Genomic DNA, 5,380 nt, shown 5'->3' on the forward strand with positions numbered 1-5,380 from the left:
AGTTAGAACGAAACTTGTGCAGGATGTGTTACGTGGACACCGGGTGACCACGATCGGCGACTAAAAACGTACATTTAGGTTTGTTGTTCACATAAAATGATTGTAAGACTCTGAATACACCCGAAATGAAACGGGTCACTTCAGCAGTGCAGGATGTGTACAGACAGATTAAATAATAGACAGATAACCAACAGATTAAATATTAACCACTGTGAATAAATGTTGCCGATTTCAAATGAAATGAAAATCATACCCCCAACATAGTATGTCACGATGACAAAATTGTACCCCAACGTATAATTAAACGATGCTAAAATTCTAATACCCAGTTGACGTCAAAGGTTTCTTGTTGAAAAGAACGCACTTGCTGGATGCGCGTCGTAAAACTGACGCCAGAGGGCGCTTTTGGCGTCTGTAGATTGACGTGCTGGGCTCTTCACAAGCGTCAGTCTTTGATGCCTTGGGAGTGAGAACGTATTGTACAACAACACAAGCAATAATTAAGACAATTCATAATGAAATAGTTATTAGAATTAACTTAATAAATTCACAGTTTTGTAATAATAAGTTAATAACTTAATTAGTAGTAATATTATTTATATAAAAAACATAACATTAAATCATTTAACATTAACCATAAGTTAACCTAACCATAAGTAAGATTAATAAACAAGCAAAAACCTAATTAAAAATAAATAAATAAAAACAAATGACCTAAAAAGCTGTTAAACAATTTTAGCCCTAGGACAGATACAGAATCATTTTGTTGCCACTGATCTAACAAACTGAGTGAGGTCTTATGGATTCAACAAATAAAAAAATTTACAAAACTAAAAAAACTAAGCACTTCACTTCAGCCATCTTCATGTCATCAGTTTGATGCCGACTCTCTACACTGAGAGGTGTATTGCATCTTCATAGCAACGAAGTTGTAAAATTGTCTATAACTACACTGGAGAGGTTAGTAAGTGATTTTATCACACTAAAATCATGTTATCACACATACAGTTTACGTCTTGTGGCTAGACTTTTGACAAGGTATTTTAACGTTCAGAATAATAGACCTAATAGACCTGCTGTCAGTATGCAGAATAATTAAAAACAAATAAATTGGAATCTCTCTAAATTACATCTTAAAACTTACATAAACTGGAGTGTTATGTTTAATCTGTCTGAAGATAGTCAAACTAGTAATGCTGCATTCCAGAGCCACTGCAAACAGAAATTAACCATAATTTAGTATAAAAAATAAATAAATAAAAAAGAACTTGATGCAATGCAAAATAATGATAAATAATAGAAAAATATGTGCCTTTTATGACATTGTTTTGAAGTCATATCTCCACTATAACTTTCACTTCTCATGGCACTGATGATGTTGGTGGTCAGAACTTCAGAAGTGCTATCTGAGTTAGGTGAAGGTCTTTGCTAAAAATCCATGTTAAATTAATGTGGCATCTTCAATAAAAAAAAAAATAAGATAAAATAAAAAAAAACATATTTTGGTAAATGAATAAAACTACAAACGCCAAATACTCACAAGTTGAGAAATTGAAACATGTTCATCACTTCCTCTCTTTATAGCAGTGCAGTTGGCTTAATTCCTTTTTTTTTTTTTTTTTTTTTTTTGCATCTTTTGTTGAATTATGAGTCAAGAATAGACTACACCATAGACTGTATATTAATACTAAGATAAACCTGTCTTCTAAAAGAGAAAGGACATTGGATCTGATGATCACCTATCCTTTTCTAATCAAACCCAAAGCTGTAGAAGTACATTGTAAATGTTTTATTTTTCTTCAGTGTGAAATGTAAATGCAAAAGTAATGTAGTGTAGTATTCAAAACTATTTATAAATAAAATTTGCAATAATGTAATTTATCCATATACTGTAAAAATTTTTTCCTGTGAACTAACAGTAAACTACTGGCAGCACAGACGCCAGCAATCTACTGTAATTTTACAGTATTCATACTGTGAAATTACAGTGTATTACCATAAAAATGAAATACAGTATATGTCTGTTTTTTCAATTTACAGTAAAATACTGGCAGCAGAGATGCTAGCAATATACTGTAATTCTACAGTATTCATACTGTGAATTATTTTACAGCTTTTTCTGTAAAAATTAAATGCAGAATATTTGTGATTATTTCAATTTACAATAACATCATGGCTACTTTAAATTTTCACTATTTTACAAAAGCATAATTGATAATAAAATAATTTATATGTTTAGAAAATCTAAGTTATGTGGGCTACACACATCTGCTTAATACATTATATTGAAAAATCTATATATATATAAAAAGCAATAAACACTTTAGAAAGTATATAAATCAAAATAAACTTATTTAAAAAGGCAGAGTCAACATAAATTCTAAAACATGGCAAAATAAAAACTTTCAATAAATAAAATGTAAAAAATTGCTGCTTGAAACAATGGCAAAAAAAAAAAAAAAAAATCTTAAATTGCATAGAGGTCTTACAAACATGAAAACACCTGAGAGTTGAAATATTACAAATACACAATTTTACATTTTTAATAATCTGCACTATTATGAACATAGTGAACATCAATATGGGGAAAAACATTTGTTCAGGTTTTTTGTATTATTTTTTATTTAATTTTTTTTTTTAAAGAGTCCTGTGAAGGAGGCACATGTTGGATGTTATAAAAGAGTCCTTTGAGGTAGGTGCATGCTTAGAGAGAAATCTTTTCCTCCGTTAAAGGTGATCATCACCAGGCTGCTTGTTCCTCTCCCATATTTATTCCAGGGTACCACTGTAAAACAGCAGCAAACACAATATTTGATCAAAATAACTCTAGAACTGTCAATGTACAATAACAACCCAAATAGCAAGGTGATATTGATACAATGTTACTAACAAAACACTTCACACATAGGTCTCAAATCAACTCATTCTTCCATAACATTAGAAAAGTCTGTCACCCAACAAGCACACAGTGGCCCTCATTTACGAAACAAACGTATGAGAGAAAACTGTGTGTACGGTCATTCCACGCAAAACTTGGCATTTATCAATATGGACATGAGAGGTGGCTATGATCAAATCTCACATCAGGTTTCAACTCGTGTACACAAGTTTTTGAGTTAGCGTGAACTAGCGTGCAGCATAGTAAATCTGGCGGAGAATGGTCCATGTTGACATTACTGTACAAAATTATTCCTAAAATGTTCCCTTTTGTATTGATGTTAATGAAGTTGAACCACTAGCACCCAGACAGATGTTCAGCTACAATGGGAATCAGCTGTGGTTGGTCTAATTGTTTTGATAGTATTTCATTTTTTATATTTGGAATATATTTCAATATGGTTTTACTGTACAAATGTAGTAAATTGCTGTCTTAATCCATTTTGTGTTATGTTTTGAACCAAAGTTTAACAGTTTTAAAAATAGTATGTAAACGTGAACATTGTACTGTAGGTACTGATAGATTTGGTGGTGATTTTGTCTGAATCAGAAAATAATTCATGTCATTTGAAAGATGAAGTCATTGAATGTATTTTGTGCCAAAGTAATGATAAATGATCCACAGTTTAGCCACATAATCTGCTGTTGTGCTCACTGTGTGAAGAGTTTTTAAAAAATTACCTAAGTGTTGACAAATGTGTCCTTTTCAGTCATAATGGCTCCTGAAACAAATTAAATTTTTTAAAGGTTGTAGTGCTTTTTTGTAGTTGTTTTAGTAGTAGTTGTATTAGTTTTCTTTTTGTCACACTTTTTATTATTATTATTATTATTGAACTCACTGACCTATATGAAGTCCCATTCAAAGTCAATGAGGTTCTTCAGAAGTGTGGAGACATGTGTATTGACTGTGGAATATTTCTTCTGGACAATCGCCCGTCTTCTTTGAGACAACCTTTTCTCTGGATGGCCTTTGATCCTCTCTCGGTATTGAATATGAACAATGAAGCGCCTGAAATTAGAATAGTCAGAGAATGAATGGAAAACTATTAGGAACACCTTGCAATCTTAAAGGGGTAGTTTGTGTTTTCTAACATTATGTTGATAACTAGTACTTTTTGCACCTCTATTCAAGGTTATAGGCAATGTGATTTGAAAATCAGCACCACTGCATAGTAATATACTAGCATAATATTTTCAAAATGCAGAGAGATCAGACAGGGGTATCAAGCAGCAGATTTCCTGAATATACTGTATGCCATTTCTATTCTGAGAATGCTTCATGTTTTTTTGGTGTGTTGTGGCTTGCAAAGGTTTTGTTACCTGACCCCATGTTCCGCTACTCCTTTTTGCCCAGCAGTTAACCAGCAGGCAGGGAGATTTTTGATCACAAGCCTGACATTAACTAACTGTGAGGGACTCGACATGGAGGCGAAGGTAGAATCCAAATGCAGGAAGTTTATTTACAATCAGCATACAAATCCAACACACAAGGCAGAGATGTAGTCATGAAGCAGGCAAAGTAGTTGTTAACAGGTAATCAGTCCAACCAGGCAAACAGAGCAAAACAGTAATCCAAAATCGGTAATTCAGTAAAGCAGTGCTTTAGTCCACTACGCCACCACCACTCCACTGCATTTATAACATAAGTTGGTATTTCCTACTTTCTGTGTCAATACCTGTGAGTAATACCATCTTATGTTAAAAAACATTTTATGTTGCTTGCAAAGTTTTTGTTACCTGACCCCATGTTCTGCTACTAATTTTTGCCCAACAATTAACCAGCTGACAAGGAGATTTCTGATCACAGGCCTGCGTTAGTGTAACGAATGAGGCTGGTGTCCCTTCAGCCTACCGCCAGAGGGAGCTCTCTCCCGAATACTGACACTGAACCGTTTCTTCTATGGTGACTTCCTGTTTGTATCATATAAATAGCCATGCCTTGCCATTGTGACTTTGTGAAGTATTGCCAGTTTCACTGCCTTATCACCAAGCGTTATTTTCATTGTTCCATTGCCTACTTGTTATGACCATTGTGCTTCCTTTACTGAATTACCGATTTTGGATTACTGTTTTGCTCTGTTTGCCTGGTTGGACTGATTACCTGTTAACAACTACTTTGCCTGCTTCATGACTACATCTCTGCCTTGTGTGTTGGATTTGTATGCTGATTGTAAATAAACTTCCTGCATTTGGATTCTACCTTCGTCTCCATGTCGAGTGAGCAAAAGGTTGTTGGTTCAATCCCACAACCACCACCATTGTATCCTTGAGCAAGGCACTTAACTCCAGGTTGCTCCAGGGGGATTGTCCCTGTAATAAGGGCACTGTAAGTCGCTTAGCATAAAAGCGTCTGCCAAATGCATAAATGTAAATGCAAACTATCCCTCTAAGTAAGCAAAGTAATGGTTTCTGGTGATTCAGGTTTCAAGAATTGTAACTGTTA

General features: G+C 33.9%; 1 long non-coding RNA gene across 1 annotated transcript; it reads right to left on the reverse strand.

Annotated features, from left to right (window-relative positions):
- Window positions 1–2,260: 2,260 nt before the first annotated feature.
- LOC127418016 (uncharacterized) lies at window positions 2,261–4,526 on the reverse strand. The gene is made up of 4 exons (XR_007893354.1): window positions 4,258–4,526; window positions 3,781–3,946; window positions 3,619–3,659; window positions 2,261–2,785 (listed from the first exon to the last, which is right to left on the reverse strand). It is a non-coding gene; the product is annotated as an uncharacterized LOC127418016 (long non-coding RNA).
- Window positions 4,527–5,380: the final 854 nt, after the last annotated feature.

Source organism: Myxocyprinus asiaticus, chromosome 27 (assembly GCF_019703515.2).
Source record: "Myxocyprinus asiaticus isolate MX2 ecotype Aquarium Trade chromosome 27, UBuf_Myxa_2, whole genome shotgun sequence".
In the NCBI taxonomy this organism is placed as follows: domain Eukaryota; kingdom Metazoa; phylum Chordata; class Actinopteri; order Cypriniformes; family Catostomidae; genus Myxocyprinus; species Myxocyprinus asiaticus.